The sequence below is a fragment of the Scylla paramamosain genome, chromosome 23, assembly GCF_035594125.1.
Source record: "Scylla paramamosain isolate STU-SP2022 chromosome 23, ASM3559412v1, whole genome shotgun sequence".
Classification (NCBI taxonomy): domain Eukaryota; kingdom Metazoa; phylum Arthropoda; class Malacostraca; order Decapoda; family Portunidae; genus Scylla; species Scylla paramamosain.
The window spans coordinates 14,388,255-14,408,323 of NC_087173.1; the positions used below are offsets into that span (position 1 = coordinate 14,388,255).

General features: G+C 38.8%; 1 protein-coding gene across 11 annotated transcripts in view; it reads right to left on the bottom strand.

The window, feature by feature from the left end:
• Positions 1-20,069, bottom strand: part of LOC135112266 (uncharacterized) — a 92,807-nt gene that overhangs the window by 43,135 nt on the left and 29,603 nt on the right. The window lies entirely within an intron of this gene.

A 20,069-nucleotide genomic window follows, 5' to 3' on the forward strand; every position in this document is an offset into this window, starting at 1 on the left:
TTACAGTGTTACAAAGTTTAGTTAGAAAGTGTTAGAAAAAGGTACTAGGATGGGAGGACCTGCAGCTGAGATGATACTTAAAGATAGGAAAGATGGAAATAGAAGGGGGATGTTGCTGAGGTTGTGTCGCTACAAATGTTTATGGGATGATGAAGTGTGTGTGTGTGTGTGTGTGTGTGTGTGTGTGTGTGTGTGTGTGTGTGTGTGTGTGTGTGTGTGTGTGTGTGTGTGTGTGTGTGTGTGTGTGTGTGTGTGTGTGTGTGTGTGTGTGTGAGCAGGAGATAGAAGAAAAGAAGAAGATTAAGAGGAAGAACAAGAACAAGAACAAAAATAAGGAGTACAATGATGAGAATGGAAACACTCATAAAATCATAACTAGGGTTAAGAAGAAAAGGACGATGGAAAGAAAACTTATATTTAGCAAGATAAAGGAAAATGGAACTGGAAATAGAACATGTGGGAACTAGATACTTAAGAAACAAAGGAAGGGAAACATCATGGCAAAAAAATGAAACTGTACAATGATACAGTATATAAAAGAAAAAAAATGAAAATACTGGAAAACAAAACGACAAAAAAAAAAAAAAAAAAAAAAATACAGTGGCACTAAATTTGTATTCTCGTGTTGTTAATTTTCATTTGCACTTGTTTAATTTTTTCTCTGCATTTTACGTTTTGTGATTAGGAATTTCACACAGAATATTACCGCTTATGGAAAAGAGTGGGGAATATATATATATATATATATATATATATATATATATATATATATATATATATATATATATATATATATATATATATATATATATATTATAAACTGAGGCCAAAAGGTTAATAACTTCAGGGAAATCTAAATTTAATTCGAATAAAAAAACAAATATGTATTAATCTTTTACGCACTGAAAAAAAGGAAAACGAAAATGAAATAAAAGTTAAATAAATAAAATAATACCTGGAAAGGAAATAAATAAAAAAAAAAAAAAACTGTTGGATATATAAGAGCAAAAATGACACAAGTACACAAATAATAAAGTAAAGGAAGATTTTTTTTTTTTTATGTAGGAAGGACACTGGCCAAGGGCAACAAAAATCTAATAAAAAAATGCCCACTGAAATGCCAGTCCCATAAAAGGGTCAAAGCAGTGGTCAAAAATTGGTGGATAAGTGTCTTGAAACCTCCCTCTTGAAGGAATTCAAGTCATAGGAAGGTGCAAATACAGAAGCAGGCAGGGAGTTCCAGAGTTTACCAGAGAAAGGGATGAATGATTGAGAATACTGGTTAACTCTTGTGTTAGAGAGGTGGACAGAATAGGGGTGAGAGAAAGAAGAAAGTCTTGTGCAGCGAGGCCGCGGAAGGAGGGGAGGCATGCAGTTAGCAAGATCAGAAGAGCAGTTAGCATGAAAATAGTGGTAAAAGACAGCTAGATATGCAACATTGCGGCGGTGAGAGAGAGGCTGAAGACAGTCAGTTAGAGGAGAGGAGTTGATGAGACGAAAAGCTTTTGATTCCACCCTGTCTAGAAGAGTGGAACCCCCCAGACATGTGAAGCATACTCCATACATGGACGGATAAGGCCCTTGTACAGAGTTAGCAGCTGGGGGGGTGAGAAAAACTGGCGGAGACGTCTCAGAACACCTAACTTCATAGAAGCTGTTTTAGCTAGAGATGAGATGTGAAGTTTCCAGTTCAGATTATAAGTAAAGGACAGACCGAGGATGTTCAGTGTAGAAGAGGGGGACAGTTGAGTGTCATTGAAGAAGAGGGGATAGTTGTCTGGAAGGTTGTGTCGAGTTGATAGATGGAGGAATTGAGTTTTTGAGGCATTGAACAATACCAAGTTTGCTCTGCCCCAATCAGAAATTTTAGAAAGATCGGAAGTCAGGCGTTCTGTGGCTTCCCTGCGTGATATGTTTACCTCCTGAAGGGTTGGACGTCTATGAAAAGACGTGGAAAAGTGCAGGGTAGTATCATCAGCGTAGGAGTGGATAGGACAAGAAGTTTGGTTTAGAAGATCATTAATGAATAATAAGAAGAGAGTTGGTTACAGGACAGAACCCTGAGGAACACCACTGTTAATAGATTTAGGAGAAGAACAGTGACCGTCTACCACAGCAGCAATAGAACGGTCAGAAAGGAAACTTGACATGGAGTTACAGAGAGAAGGATAGAAACCGTAGGAGGGTAGTTTGGAAATCAAAGCTTTGTGCCAAACTCTATCAAAAGTTTTTGATATGTCCAAGGCAACAGCAAAAGTTTCACCAAAGTCTCTAAAAGAGGATGACCAAGACTCAGTAAGGAAAGCCAGAAGATCACCAGTAGAGCGGCCTTGACGGAACCCATACTGGCGATCAGATAGAAGGTTGTAAAGTGATAGATGTTTAAGAATCTTCCTGTTGAGGATAGATTAAAAAACTTTAGATAAGCAGGAAATTAAAGCAATAGGACGGTAGTTTGAGGGATTAGAGGGGTCACCCTTTTTAGGAACAGGTTGAATGTAGGCAAACTTCCAGCAAGAAGGAAAGGTAGATGTTGACAGACAGAGCTGAAAGAGTTTGACTAGGCAAGGTGCAAGCACGGAGGCACAGTTTCGGAGAACAATATGAGGGACCCCATCAGGTCCATAAGCCTTCCGAGGGTTTAGGCCAGCGAGGGCATGGAAAACATCATTGCGAAGAATTTTAATAGGTGGCATGAAGTAGTCAGTGGGTGGAGGAAAGGGAGGAACAAGCCCAGAATCGTCCAAGGTAGAGTTTTTAGCAAATTGACATGATGAGAGTAAGAGTAAGGACGCAAGAGAGATGGATGGGAGGAGGGAGGTGAAGAAGGAGAAGCATCACCATATATTAAAGGCAAAGGATGGTAAACATGAGGAACATGATATATTAGGGAAGGGAAAGCTAGGCGGGACATTCTCTCTCTCTCTCTCTCTCTCTCTCTCTCTCTCTCTCTCTCTCTCTCTCTCTCTCTCTCTCTCTCTCTCTCTCTCTCTCTCTCTCTCTCTCTCTCTCTCTCTCTCTCTCTCTATCTATCTATCTATCTATCTATCTATCTCTTTCTCTCTCTTGTTTCCTTTTACTCAATGGATTTATCTTCCCCCTTCCTCCCTCCCTCGTATTCGTTCTCATCTCTTTCTCAGGCTCTACTCCTCTTCTTCCTACTCTTCCTCCTCCTTCTCTTCCTGGGTCTTCTTCCTCCATCTTTCCCTTCCACATCTTCCTTCCATCTCTCCCTCCCAGCAAAGGGACACTGGGAGTTAAGCTTTGTGGTTGAGATCTCAAAGTCTTCCTTCACCTTGATTGCCTCGTAAACACACAGCTTTACTTCAGAGAGAGAGAGAGAGAGAGAGAGAGAGAGAGAGAGAGAGAGAGAGAGAGAGAGAGAGAGAGAGAGAGAGAGAGAGAAATTTCAGCAGCAACAGACAAGCAGTTCCACTCTGGCATGTTATTACTTGAGATTAATTTAATTTCACCGAATAAAAACATTATAAGTAGTACAAATGGCTCGTGACTGGTGGTGGCGGCGGCGGCGGCGGCGGTGGTGGTGGTGGTGGTGGTGGTTGGTGGTAAATAGTGGTGGTAAGGAATGGACAAGTGAGAAGGCGGACAGCTGGTGAAACAGATGGGTGACGGTAAAAAGAATGGATGAGGTAGTTGGAGAAAAGAAAGGAGGAGGGAGAAAAGAAAGGAGGAGGAAGAGGAAGAGGAAGAACAGAAAGAAAACTGGAAAACGAGAAAAAAGGAGAGAGGAAAAGAAAAAAAAAAACAGAAGGAAGAACTGGAGGAGAAAAGGCAGGAGGAGGAAAATGGAAGAACAAAATGAAGAACTGAAGAAGGACAAATGGGAGGAGGAAGAGGAAGAACAAAAGAAAGAATTGGAGGAGAACAAAAGGAGAAAGAAGAGGAGCAAAAACAGATGGAAAAATTGGATGTGAATGGAGATGAGGAAGAAGAAGAATAGAAGGAAGAACTGGAGGATACGAAAAGGGAGGAGGGGAAAGAAGAACGGAAAAAAAATGAGGGGAAAGAAAAGAAGCAGGAAGAGAAGGAAGAAAAAAAGGAATTGGAAGAAAAGAAAAAGGAAGAGAAGGAGGAGAGATGATAAGTAAAGATAAAACATACAAGAAAAGAAGAGAAGGAAGAGAAAGAAAAAGAAAAGAAACAGGAAAGATAATAGGTAAAGATAAGACACACGCACACACACACACACACACACACACACACACATACAAGAAAAGAAGAGAAGGAAGAGAAAAAAAAAAGAAACAGGAAAGATAATTGGTAAAGATAAGACACACACACACACACACACACACACACACACACTAGTCCTCCCAGCACTGCCTGCTCTCATATTCACTCCCAGTCCGCCTCGTAAAGCAACACTCACCACGTATTGCGCAATGTTGATGGATGTAAACGAACACTGATGAAATTAATAGTGGCGTTAATCTTCACCCATATTTAATCATAATGTTGTATTCATCCTCACGCTCGTCCACTCAGCTAGCGGCCTCGACCTTAAATGAATGTCCAGGTGTAAGCTTGCAATTATGAAGGACACAACCCACAATTGCAGTAATCGACTTATTCTTTTAAATATTATTATTATTATTATTATTATTATTATTATTATTATTATTATTATTATTATTATTATTATTATTGTTATTTTTATTTTTATTAATTATTTTATTTATTGATTTATCTATTTATTTACTTATTTATTTGTGTGTGTGTGTGTTGTGTGTGTGTGTGTGTGTGTGTGTGTGTGTGTGTGTGTGTGTGTGTGTGTGTGTGTGTGTGTGTGTGTGTGTGTGTGTGTGTTTGTATTTACTTTGTTTCAGTGAGTAACATTATTAAAGTTTGCTCAAGTGATGTACTTAGTGTGAGAGTGTTCAGTGTTGTTGATGGTGAAAAGATGTATACAGTGATGTCTCCATTGATAAAATCATTAGCCAGCTAATATTTACTATTGAAAATCTTCGCATTTTTTTTTCACGTATATACTATGGAATATTATGTAGTGTGATGTAATTTTCTGTCGGTAGCACTAATTCATCAATATATGGACACTGAAATGAAATCGGCAAATAATCATTAAATACATGAAAAAAAAAAAAAAAAGCGTCACACAATTGGTTATATTGTCGTTTACCACAAAACATCAATCATGATCACAGTGTAACATTTATCTTTCATTTATATCTAATTCACAAAACCAGAATCTCCCCTTCGAAAAAATAAAAACATTTACTTCAGAATAATTACTTTTCTTATCTGAATGTTTGCGTCAGTGTTCCTAAATCGACAAATATTACTGAGAGTTTGGTGGACTCAACACTGAGGGAATTACCGTGTTGAGGGTCGCATAATCGCCGCTCTGATGTAGTCCTTCTCATTTGGGGCACATTAGGAAACTCTCGGCACATTATCAATATGTGCTAACGATTCTTAACACAGGAAAAACAAGTGAAACCTCACCTGCAGTTAATATCAAGACTCTTGAAATTTTTCCTTTGTTTATCTTCACTTAAATTTCTATAGGCAATTTCCATGTTTATAGAAACAAAAAGACTCGCTACTATGTTGTACTTTCTCTAACACACACACACACACACACACACACACTCACACACACACAGAGGGCATCATGAGACACTGCATGACGTGGCGATGATGTGAAGTCCACACTGTATAACAAGCAGGCAAGCAAGAAATGACTAGAAGATAAAATCAATTTATTTCAAATAACAAAGCTGCTCCAAAGATAGAGAAAAAAATAATATAAATAATAATTGAATAGAAATATCAAATATACGAGTATAATATATATATATATATATATATATATATATATATATATATATATATATATATATATATATATATATATATATATATATATATATATATATATATATATATATATATATATATATATATTCGAATTTCTTTTTAGAAAATCGTCTTTTGTTGTTATAAAAATTTTTTCTTCTACCGCATATTTAAATTTCTCAACCTTATCTGCTCCCTCCCTCAACTTCTTCTTTTTCTTTTTCTTTTTCTTCTTCTTCTTCTTCTTCTTCTTCTTCTTCTTCTTCTTCTTCTTCCTCCTCCTTTTCCTTCTCCTTTTCCTCCTCCTCTTTTTCCTCCTCCTCCTCCTCCTCCTCCTCCTCCTCCTCCTCCTCCTCCTCCTCCTCCTCCTCCTCCTCCTCCTCCTCCTCCTTTTCTAATACAACCAGTGCTGGTGCTGCTACTACCGCCACCACCACCTTTTTCCTTCTACTTCTCCCTGCCATCCCTTTGAACCTTCCAGTACAGATATGATTTTTTGTAGATTTTTCTATCCCTGCTGCGGCGGGAGAGAGTGCAGAGGTGCTGGTGACTTGAGCAAAGTCGAAAATGTGATGAAAAAATGTGTACCTGTGAACCTGCAGCTTGTGAGTGACCGGAGAGAGAGAGAGAGAGAGAGAGAGAGAGAGAGAGAGAGAGAGAGAGAGAGAGAGAGAGAGAGAGAGAGAGAGAGAGAGAGAGAGAGAGAGAGAGAGAGAGAGACTACGTAATTAGTTTTGTAGTCCCTGAATGTAACGGGAGCAAAGGGAACAAAAACGGAATAAACATGAACAGTAGGAACACATAAGAAAAGGAGAAATTAGGATTACAAGGAGGAGGATGAGGAGCAAGTCAACGAAAGAAGAACATATAGGAATAAATAAGAATAAACAGGAAGAGCAGACACCAGGATTATGAAAGAGGAGAAAAGAATGGGAAATACATATGAATAATAGGAATACATAGGAAGAGTATAACAGAGGAAGAGTGGATACTAAGATTAGAAGATAAACAAAAAATAAATACATAAATAAGTGGCAATACATATGAGGGACAGATATTAAGGTGGAGAAAAATGGGAAGCACGTAGGAATAAGTAGGAATACATGGACAGAGCAGGTGCCAAGATTAGAGGGAAAAGAGTGTGAAATACATAGGAAAGAATACGTAGTAATACATAGGAGAAGATATTATGATACGACGAGAAAAGAAAATTGTAGAAGAAAAATATGGGGAATCTTGAAAGAAGAGAAGAAAAGAAGAGGTTGGAAGAGAGAAAAAAAGATTGAAATAACGATGATATATGTAGACAGGGAAGAATGTAAAAAAAAAAAAAAAAAAAGGAGATGAAAAAGAAATGATGATTATACAGGTATGCATTAAAGATACATGAGAAGAACTGATACCATGACAGAAGAAGGGAGGGAATACATAATAATACATAAAACATATACATAAGTCACAATGACGTAACAAAAGAGAGCGGATAATAAGAAAAAAATAATAATAAATAGCAAAACACAGAAAAAAAAAATAGCTGGACAAGAGGAGGAAGAAAGATGAAGAAAAGGAAAATACATAGATACCTAGAAACACACATGCAAAGAAGAAATAACATAGATATCTACTGAACTAAGAGATACTGACAAAAAAAAAAAAAAACAGTGAGAGGGAGAAAAGGACGGCGTACAGTACGGTGGAGGAGGAAGTGAAGGAGGAGGAGGAGGAGGAGGAGGAGGAGGAGGAGGAGGAGGAGGAGGAGGAGGTGTAAGTAGTGGTGGTGGCGGGAAGGGGTGAGAGTAGCAGGAACCATGATAGGTCAAGAGATAAAGCAACACAAAACAAGGTAATATCCAGCGTACAATGGCATGAAAAGAAACAACAATAAAACTCGATTGCCAAGAGTAACAGTGAAAACGAAAGGGAGAGAAAGGTCGCATCTTTTTCCGTTGTGATATTGTGAATAATATATGTGTGCCTTATATTGTAAGTCACTGCTTACTGTTTAGAACACACTGCGCTGTACAGGGAATACATCATCGTCAACATCGGACACAGAAACCAGACAAAAAATTAAAGTGCCGAAAACAATAAGTAAAGCCAAAAAACAAGAAGAAAATAAAGAAATATAAGAAAGTAAAAAAAATAAACAAATAAAAAAATAAAAAGAAATCTATTATTATGAAACGCGTTGCTCTCTCATAAGGAATATTTTTTAGTCATCATTAATATTAGTTTTTTTTTTCAGTTTTTCCTCAATTAATGATGCAAAAACCTGATTTTTTTTTTACCACTGGAATCATGAAAACGTTCTTGAAGACTTTAACAACACCCAATGAAGCTAAAATTCATGAAAATAAGACGAATGCTTTTCTCTCTTCCCTCTCCCTCCCTTCCATCTCTCATTCTTCATCTTCCTTCCCTTCTTCCTTCCTCCCTCCCTCCTTCCCTTCCCCTCCCACCTCCCTCCCGCTTGCCTCCCTCCATCACGTTGCAGACCTTCAATCACTCAGAGTTAATCCATCACATCTACTCTCCTGCTTCTTCTCTTTTTCCCTCTTCCCCGTTCTCTCCTTCCATGTTTCCATTCATCCACCAAGCCACTCACGTCTCTATTCCTCCTTTCCTTGCTTCTCTCTTCCTTGTAGTTCTGTAGAATGTGGTCTACAGAGCTACAAGCATGCATCGCTCATTTACGAATAAAAATGATAAACAAAACTACTTATTCCATTGCTGAGGAAGAATGAAAACTGCAAGACAAATTTTCCCATAAAGGAGAGAAAAGGTGTGAAGAAAATATGATAAAAAGAAAAAAAAGAGCTGAAATATTGCATGCCTTATGTACGAATATGAAAATATGAAAATGCCTAATCTTTCAGTAAGAAGGAAAAAAGTCTATGATCTAACTTCGAATAAAGGAAGGAAACTCATCAAATCTGTTTATTTGCCAAGTGTGGAACAAGGAAAAAGGATGCTGGGATCATGAAAGGCCCTTGATGTGCCGGGGACGTGAAGGACGCCCCCCACACGAAGGAAAGGAGCACAAGAACCCCGGGAAACCTTTATGGAAATTTGGGGGAAAACTTTGGAGCCAGTCTGGAACAAATAAAAAGTTACAGGGACTCACTAAGAGGGAGAGAGGAAACGAGCAGAAGGTGTTAGGAAGTCTGCGGAAAGTTAGTGCGGGGATCCAGTGTAGAATAAAAATATCTATGGGGATTTTAGGCGTAGGCTCAGTCAGGGGGTATTTGGGGGAGAGTGTAGGGGAAATATACCAAAGTGTAATGAGCTTTGGGGAAAAGTTTACGAGGAGTTAGGGAAAGTTCAAGGGAAATCACGGAGATTATGGGTCTTAGGGGAAGGTATTTAGTGGGGAGAGGAATTGTGAGGCTCAACAAGGATGGGAAAGAGTACCACAGAGAGGAGGAGGCTGGAGGAGGCAAGACAAGAGAGAGAGAGGAAAACGGTAGAATAATTGGGTGGAACGTCGAGAGAAGAGAGAGAGAAAAAAAAAAGTGGGCAGAAAAGAAAAAAAAAAGTTCAAAGGCGAATGATAAACGACAATATGGAATAATGTAAAAGAAAACAAATGAACATGAAAAAAAAAATGAGGGGAAGATGAAAAAAATAGGACAACACCTGAAGAGAAGAAAGGAAAGAGAAGACAGGAAGAAGATGGAAGAGGTTGAAGTAATGATAACGTAGATAAATGGGGAAGATACAAAAGAAACCAACGAATAGAGATGCAAAACATGGCAAAAGGACTAAAAAATTTGGTAAAAAAACAAAAACAAAATGAAGGAACGGAGCCGAGATTCAGAACAAGAGAAGGGAGATGGAAAAGGAAGAGAAGGAAGAGGAGGAAGAAGGAGATTGGAACATCGAGGAGAGGGAGGGAGGGAGGGAAGGAGGGGGAATGAGGCCTGCAGAATATGGGGTTGAAATCTCCTAAACAAGGCATTAGTTGGGCCGCAGACTCTCCTCCCGAGGGACCTGCCAGAAGTAATAATTTTCAGTAGGAAGGAAGAAAAAGAAAGAAGGATGGTGCAATGGGAAGAAATATATATATATATATATATATATATATATATATATATATATATATATATATATATATATATATATATATATATATATATATATATATATATATATAGACAGATAGGAAGGACGGGAACCAACACAGGACAGGAAGGAGAGGAAAAACAAAGGATAAGAAAGAAGAAAGATAGGTAGAGAAGAAGAAGAAGAAGAAGAAGAAGAAGAAGAGAGAGAGAGAGAGAGAGAGAGAGAGAGAGAGAGAGAGAGAGAGAGAGAGAGAGAGAGAGAGAGAGAGAGAGAGAGAGAGAGAGAGAGAGATTCTTGCATTTCAATCACTTCCTTTAAATGAACAATGAGAACGAAGAAAACTCCAAATGCATCAAAAGACAGCTGAAAAATGCACAACACTTAATGAAACAATAAATTGTAAAAAAAAAAAAATGTATGCAAATAAACAGGAAAAGACCACACACACACACACACACACACACACACACACACACACACACACACACACACACACATTACAAATTTCTACAAATCATATACAAACTAATAATTAATTCCCAGAAGAATTCGCAAAGAACATTAAACAAGAGAAGTGGAATTTGACATAAAACAGTGTGTGTGTGTGTGTGTGTCAGGCCCAAAAAAAAAATCTTTAAGCCCGCGTACAGGATGAAAACACTACTTTAGAGAGGTGGGAAAGACTGGTTGAGAAGAAAGATGATCTGCAACTCTGGAGGGCTATAAATTGGAAGGGAGAAGTTGGTGGTGAAAATAATTCAAATGTGTGCCCATCTGATGATGATTTTAAAGATTATTTTGAAACTAACTTTAACCCTCCCGACAAAGTGAAACTTACTGAATGTGACTTTTCCACCGATGTGTCTATACGCCTGTTAGATGACCCTATTGACCCATTAGAAATACAACAACAAGTGAAGCAATTGAAACCAGACAAAGCTTCAGGTCCTGATGGCGTATCACCCGGTATTGTTAAATTATTGCCAGTACAATGGATTATGTATATGTGTGTTTTGTTTAATAATATATTGTACTCTGGTAGTTACCCATTAGCTTGGACAAGGGCAAAGATAGTTCCAATTTTTAAGAAGGATGACAGGAGAGATGCAAGAAACTATAGGGGAATAAGTATAATAAACAGTATTGCCAAGGTGTACGACATGGTGTTGTGTGCGAGACTGAGACAGTGGTTTACACCTTTCAGGGAGCAAGCTGGTGCTCAGGAGAAGAGAGGGTGTGTGGAGAACACAGTGGCTCTCAGGTTGTTATGTGACATGGCTAGGAGGAGGAAATTAACTCTATTTGTAACATTCATTGACTTTTCCCAGGCCTATGACAGAGTACCTAGACATAAATAATTTTATATGTTACAAAGATTGGGATGTGGCTGAGCTATGTTATGTGCACTTATTGCTATGTATACTGTGACAGAAAGCTTGGTCGGAACAGCGGTGGTCTTAATAACTCTAGGTGTGAGGCAAGGATCACCCACCTCATGTTTACTTTTTATCATCTTGGTTAATGATCTTATAAGACTAATTAAAGAAGGGTGTGGACATGATGGATTTTTACAATGGCTACATACGATATACTTGTACTAATGGACGACACGGTGCTATTATCGACAAAGAGGGCAAATATGATGAGAAAGGTATCTTTGTTACAAGATTATTGTACAGAATATGGCATAAAAGTTAACCAATCCAAGACAAAGTTTTTTGTGATAAGCGGCAGTGAGAGGGATCGTGAATCTTTGGTGGTGGGCGACTTGGTGGTGCAACATTGTGACACATGTGTGTATTTAGGGTCACCGTTTACCAGCGATGGTTCAACCACCTCTGCCGTCAAAGTCCATGCTAATAATAAGATGTCACATGTGTTAAAGTTTGTGTCTTTTGTCACGAAAAATAATGATATTCCGTTTGTGATAAAGAAGCGTGTATTTGATGCAGCTCTCATGTCATCACTAATTTATGGTTGTGAATCTTGGATAGGAGCTGATCTGAAATCGATGGTGAAGTTGTACAATTGGTGCCTAAAAAGATTATTAGGAATGAGAAAACAAAAGTGTAATGACATTTGCTACGTGGAGTCAGGGTATCCACCTTTCAAGGACTTAATCAGGCACAGACAACACAAATTTTTATATAGTATGTGGCATGAGAGGTCAGGATATGATGATGATCCATTAGCCTTCACAATTAGGATAACAGTAAACTCTAACACTCCAACCAGCCGGACCGTCAGAGAGATGATCAACACGAATGTACCGGACCTGAGCTTGGTAATGCAGAAATTAAAAGATGACATGGCAAACAGTAACTCCTCAAGACGCACAATATATAAGGATATTAACCCAGATTTATTGGTACATCGTATATATACAGTGAAGCATGCAGTAAATGATATTCATAGAGTATCAATTCACACAATTTCGAGTAAGTGGACATAGTTTAGCGTGTGAGACTGGCAGGTGGAATAAAAAAAAACAGAGGTCGACTGGAGGTGAATGAGAGGCTGTGTGTGTGTGTGGAGGGTTACAAACAGAGAGACATGTAGTGCAGGATTGTCAGTTAACACAGCAACTTAGAGATCAATACCAGTTCTCCACTTTAGAGCAATTGTTTGGGGATCAGTTTACGCCAGAGATTATGTGTAAGATTGTTCATAACATTTTGACCATATATTAAAGAAGTAATAAATTATACTCGTATTTAATATGTTTCGCACGATTGTGGGATTAGTGAGGATTTGATAATTATAGTAGTGCGTAGATGTCATGAATATGATTGTTTATATATATTTTATAAACAAGGGTCCTAAGAATAGATATTTCTCCAGAGTTTATGGTTAGCTCGTTTATTTTGTAATAATAGACTTCTAGTAACTAACAGATGATGGACTACAAGTAGGAAATGATAATAATTTAACATTATCTTGTAGATTACGAGTATGTAATACCATTATGTACAATCCATTGGTATTATGTTTGCTGCGCTCAATAAAATATCTATCTAATATCTATCTATCTATCTGTGTGTGTGTTTTAGCTTGCCTGCCAGTGTGTGTGTGTGTGTGTGTGTGTGTGTGTGTGTGTGTGTGTGTGTGTGTGTGTGTGTGTGTGTGTAAATATTTAAATAGGTACATGGGCACTATTACAATGACATCAGTGTAAGACCAGCAGAGGAGCGCCGCTGTCTTTCCGTAGAGAGCAGTGAACACGTTGCCGCCACGCCGAGTCCCGCCAGTACAAATCTAATAAGACTTTGCGGGGTTTTATATCTAATGACGGAGGACACGGCTTTATGAGAAATCATTACTAAAAATATGATTAAATCTTCTACACAATACGATTTCTATTTTATTTTTTGCAAGAGACACGATGTAATACCTCCAGTAACAATGCTGATGCTGTACAGGACACGATGTAATACCTCCAGTAACAATGCTGATGCTGTACAGGACTGAAAAAACAGAACAATTTCTCACAACTACTCAGGCAGTGAAACAGGAAGCAGTAAAACAAAGAGGGCGCAGACCAATTTTAAGACTAAAAAGAAAACCTTTCCAGTCGAGACACAAACACACCTACACACTTTCATCACAACGCAACACCTTTCAACGAGAAAAAAAAAAAAAAATAAATAAATGAAATGAAATACAATACGCGGCGAGGCGAGGCACGAAGGGAAAAACAACACACAAACATGAATTCCAATCACGCAACCAACTTGTACCAATGACTAACAACAAGTGGCAGTGCCGCAGGCGGCGGCGGCGGCAGCAGCAGCAGCAGCGGCAGCAGCGGCAGCAGCAGCAGCGGCAACAGCAGCGGCAGCAGCAGTGGCAGCGGCAGCAGCAGCAGCAGCGGCAGAAAACGAGGAAGGATAAACGGAAGGCGCAGAAGACGATGAAAAAAAAAATGAAGGAAAAAGGGAAGGAAGGGCGAAACATTGAGACGAGGAGGAAGAGGAGGAGGAGGAGGAGGAGGAGGAGGAGGAGGAGAAGGGAAACTGTGAAAGGAAGAAAGCAAAGTTAGAGAGAATGTCTAAGTTTATTGCAGAGAGAGAGAGAGAGAGAGAGAGAGAGAGAGAGAGAGAGAGAGAGAGAGAGAGAGAGAGAGAGAGAGAGAGAGAGAGAGAGAGAGAGAGAACAGTACCACGCACAACAATGAACACCACTGATATATAAAAAAAAATTAAAGGAAAATAAAATAATACAAAAACACAGGGCAACAATACGAAATAAGAAAATAACTCAAAGCTGGAGCACTCGCATTTCTTTTCTTCTTCATTTATGTGGAGGGGAAGGAAGGAGTGAAGGCACAAAAAGAGAGGAGAAACTGGTGACCATTTTCATTGCAGCAAGTCACCACTTTTTGTAACATCTGGCGTGACAAATCTAAAAGAGGAAAAAAGTAGAAAAGACGGAGAATAAGAAAGTAACGAAGCGGAAAGCACTTCTCAGAGAAAACTACACTGCCGAATTATTTAACACGATGAGAAAAAGAAAAATGAGATGACCACAGTGAAGAAGGAACGGAAGGGAAGAATAAAAACGAAGAATGGAGGTGATGTGAATGTGAGAAAAGCTCAGGGGAAATATTAAAATGGCGACACTCTGGACCAAACCAATCTTGGGGACACCACCAACTTGAGCTACATCGTCAAGGTGTGAGAGGCCTGCACCACTTAATGTTCCCGCCACACGCACGCTTTGCTCTTTGTTTTCACCCACGTGCTACTTTGGCTTCAAGGTCACGTTCAGGGATCGAGTCGGGTCTAAAAATATACAAGGCTTAACTTTCTAAGCTACATGAGTAACCCTAATGTAGCGCACTTGATACTAGGATTGCGAGAAATAATGATGGATAATCTCTGTAAACCAACACATCCTACCAGCAGCAGCAGCAGCAGCAGCAGCTATAATAGTAGTAGTAGTAGTAGTAGTAGTAGCAGTAGCACATGAATCAGTAACTACAATAAGAATCAACACCACTCAAAAGAAAAAGAAGCAATGTTAAGTGAATGAGTGGCGTGTCCACTTGCTGACTGCATTCTGAGAACTCTTGTACCACGGGAGGAAAAGGAAGCAACACATATAGATTGCTTTCCTTTTAGCTCCCACACGACCTTGCTTTCATCCTGCAGTAATTACATTCACAGCATGTCAATATAGCTGTCACTGATTTAAAGACCATGAATACACTTAGAAATGATGAACAAAAAATTTGTTATAATAGTAATAATAATAATAGTAACAACAATAATAATAATAATAATATTGGAAATGATGAACAACAAATTTGTTATAATAGTAATAATAATAATACAAAAAATTTGTTATAATAATAATAATAGAAGAATGAACAAAAAATTTGTTATAATAGTGAAGAAGAAAAAAAAAGAAAAAAAAAGAAAAGAAAAAGAAAAAGAAGAAGAAGAAGAAGAAGAAGAAGAAGAAGAAAAGTAAACAAACCACACACACACACACACACACACACACACACACACACAGAATGACCTGACGGCTACGCATTGCGGCAGATAGGTCACCTAAGGAGGGCAGAAAAGGGTGGAAGAGGTCAGGTCACGCCTTCACACATTTAGGTCAGAATCGGATGCCATCGCCTTGCAGACGGACTTAGATAGAATGAATGAATGGACGGATAGATGGCAAATGCAATTTAATATCAATAAATGCAAAGTGCTTAGCGTAGGTAGAGGAAACCCACACAATAGGTACACATTAGACAACCAAACTCTGGTAGGTACAGGGTACGAGAAGGATTTAGGAGTTATAGTTAGCTCTGAACTCCGTCTAGGGAAACAATGCATAGAAGCCAGAAACAAGGCAAATAGGGTACTAGGATTCAATTTTAGGAGTGTTAAAAGTAGAAGGCCGGAAGTAATATTAAAGTTATACTTGGCGCTGGTCAGACCTCATCTAGACTACGCTGTGCAGTTCTGGTCCCCACACTACAGGAAAGATATAGGTCTATTAGAATCAGTACAGAGGAGAATGACTAAAAGGATACAGGGGATGAGGAGTATTCCTTACGAAGCGAGGTTGAAGCTGTTAAATTTACATTCTTTAGAGAGACGTAGGTTAAGAGGGGACCTGATAGAAGTCTTTAAGTGGTATAAGGGTTATAACAAGGGAGATGTAAGCAAAATTCTTAGGATCAGCAACCAGGGTAGGACAAGAAATAACGGGTTCAAGCTTGAAAAATTTAGGTTTAGGAAGGAGATAGGAAAAAATTGGTTCTCAAATAGAGTGGTAGATGAATGGAACGGACTCAGTAATCATGTAGTTAGTGCTAGGACACTAGAGAGCTTTAAGAGAAGATTAGACAAGTTTATGGATGGGGATAGCAGATGGAAATAGGTAGGTGTGTTTCATACAGGGACTGCCACGTGTAAGCCTGGTCGCTTCTTGCAGCTTCCCTTATTTCTTATGTTCTTATGTATATATATATATATATATATATATATATATATATATATATATATATATATATATATATATGTATATGTATATATATATATATATATATATATATATATATATATATATATATATATATATATATATATATATATATATATATATATATATATATATATATATATATATATATACAGTATACCTATCTATCCACCCATCTATATTTTAATCTTTATCTCTGTTTACCTATCTATGTCTAACTATCTTCTACCTATCAATCAATTTTCTGTCTCTCTCTCTATCTTTCCTTGAAAATCAAAACAATAGATGAACAAATTAATAAATAAACAATAAAATAAACAAAAAGAACAAAATTAAATAAAAAAAAATAGATAATCATATATCACGCGACAAATTTAATTTTTCCTGTCAGTTGTCAGCTTTAGTTCCTGCTGCCAGCTTGTCTCGGTCACTGGTGGCGCTTGTCTGTCTGACTCTACTACAGTGTCACACTTTTCACATTACCTGATGTGCACCTCCTTCCCATAAACGTGTTGCCAGTTTGATCTCATTTCCATACTAATATGTAGCTTCAGTGAAAGAATATTTACTAATACTTTTTTTTTCTATTCATTCGTTTATTTACTCATTTGTTAATTTATTTACCACTCTTTAAACCTTCCAAAATACGCAAGGTCATGATAAAGAGTCCGATCTGAACTCTTTCACTGCTGGACAAATATTTCCATATATATATATACCTACGACTTGTTAGGGACTTACTTATGGGCGAGTCTCTTAAATGATTCCGTGGCTTAGAAAACGTAAAATTAACCCACAATTTTTTTTCATTCAATGTTTGGAAAGTTGACAAAGGAAAACCATAGAAGTGAAAGGGTTAAGCTTAAAATTCACTCCTTCAATACTTACGTATTTTTGGGTATAGAGTATTTATGCATGAGGGCAGCCTCAGGACACGAGCGTTCGTTAGCTTGCGGTGTGAAGAAAGTGACCTCATTTCTTGTCAACACGAAGTCATGCATCATAATCCAGAATGCATATACATGTACGTATCCTTCCCTTGTTTCTCGCGTCCTTCTTGCATGCCCTTTAAGGCATCGCGGTGGTGGTGCAGGTGAAGTAGTAGTGATAGAGTGGTGTGGTGGGGGTGGTGGTGGTGACGTAGTGGTAGTGAGATTGTGTGGTGTGGTATGGAGTGGTGGTGGTGGTGGTGGAGTGGTGGAAGTGGTGTGGGCAAGGGGATCTCCACACTGAGGCAGGCCACTCTTCGCTCGACACAGCTTCAGGTGTTTCAGAGCAAGACGTAAGTGCACTCAGCAAGCCACCGCCTTATCGCCTCTGTGCACTTCTTCACCTCTTGATCTCGCAAAAATACTGACGCCACCTTTGTGTTGGCTGCAGAGCGCCAGACAGAATACACCCAGAGCCACGTGGCGTAATTCTTGTCTGAGAGTTTATCATATTGCGGTTTTCTTTTTTTAATTTCATAATGCGAGGAACAAAGCAGAAAAAACAAAAAAAACAAACGTAAATTATCATCCTGTCATACTCGGTGCCTCAAATTCACTGAAAGGTTCCTGCTACAATATATACAAGCATTCAATAGACATGTTTTTTCTTTGTTCTTTATTTGTGTTCCTCTGCGAGATCATGAGGGTCACGAGGCTTGTAGTGTGTATATACGTATGTGTACAGATAAAGACTTCCTTCCCCTGTGTGGGTAAAGAGTAATTTTCATCGCGTATTAAGTAAACACGGCAAAAATGAGTATTCCCTTTCCTTGCAGGCGTGGAGGAAAGTAATCACAACGTGGGGTGTGAAGCGGCGGTCACTGCCGCTGAGTAACGGGATCTGAACGTTCCCTCCCTCACGCTCTGAGTTCACCGGCAAGCCTCCTTTAAATTTTAATGATGATATAAGAAAAATGTTTAACAAAGAACACAACGATTTTTCTTTAGCAGAAACATTTCTCGAGCAATTATTCGGTGTTCAAATAGGACGCATTAAAGGGGAAAATGCCTTAAGATCTATCAGATGATATTGGAAAAATGTTAGCCAAAGCAAATATTTTGCCAAGAAAGTTAGAGCTATTAATTTGTATACATAAGCAATTATAAGCATACTTTAAATCTACCACATAATAGAAGATAATGTCTGACAAAGAGTTTGACGAAGACTCCAACACATACAATAAGAAATTTCTAGTGCTATAAATCTGCACGATTATTATATACATGGTGACATCTGCTGTCCTAACACCACAGCGAGAACGTGCACTGAGGCAGAGGGACGCGTGACAAAGCCGCAGTGACAGACCCAGGCCCGGCCATTGTGGGCAATACTAACTTGATAAGGCAAAGTGGTGGACATGTGCCCCAGGTAATTATACCGGACTCTAACACAAAATAGTGAGCGCTGTAACCGGTGAGGTACAAGTGAGGCAGACGGGAGGCGCCGGGCGGCCCACGCAAGCCTTTCAGTAAGATTGACACGGTCCATCACCCACCACCCGCAGAGGAACGCAAAGGAGGAACCAAGAGCAGCATGTATAATGAATGCTTGTATAATTGTATTCTTCTAGGAGCCTTTCACTGAAATGAGGCCCTGTGTGTGAGATAAGAAGCTAAAATATGTTTTTGTTCAGCTGTGTCCTTCGCGTTATGAACCTGAAAAAAAAAAATAGCGATGTGATGAACTCCCAGGCCACGAGACAGGAAAGCCGCCACTGCCTCCAAGACTTCGCAGCGCTGCACCGTCTTGATCAACCCCTTGCTTATCATTTTTTTTTTGTTACTTACGATGCTCTCACGATACAGACAGCACGAGATATATTGAGTTTAATGATACAAATATTCCAAGCTATCATCATTAGTGATACGATCATTCGAACCTCGGATAGATTTAATTGAATCAGTAACACAAACATTAATTAACCATTTCACTGTAATATGCAACAGCTCACATCCAGATCGCATTACAAAACACTTAAAAACACTCACATGAAAAGAAGGCGATTAAAAGAGTAGATATTCCTATCTCTAGCTAGTGTAGTCTTCAGAGGAAGCTGTAGAAAAAAATGTTTCACAGTGGCCAGCGAATCAAGAAAGTCTGTTGAATAACACTGAATAAGTTAAACATTATAATTAAAACCGAGACATCACACAACTATCACCAACACATACACAAAAATTGCCTGTATTACTGTAACCACCATCCGCGTCACTTGACCTAATCCCAGGCCGCTGCAGACTCACCGCGTGTAGCAACAGTCCTACTCCACTGAAGGTGAACAGTCCACCAGTGTCGCAGCAATAACTTTTCCACGTGGATTTAAAGTGGTCTTCATTCCAGAGAGATAAGCATGAAAAATGGCAAGGTCAATTATAAAAGACAATTGACGCCATCGGCAGCACGGAGGGAGAGCGATTCATCGCGGAGGAACAGTTACGCCGCGATGAAAAAGTGGGCCATCGTATTTCGAGTTCCCTCTTTCGTTCTGGCCACTCGTGGATAGGCACAAAGGAAGAGCTAATCGCCACACATACCTTCACACCAGGTGCTCCTCCTCAGCTCCTCAGCGTCACTTCAGCAGGAAAGAACGTGAGATTCAGGCTTGTGACAATGAACGCTTTGCTACTTCACAAGGTCTGTTTTCAAAGGCCACAGAGATGATTACTTGCTACGGATGTTTTCTTTTA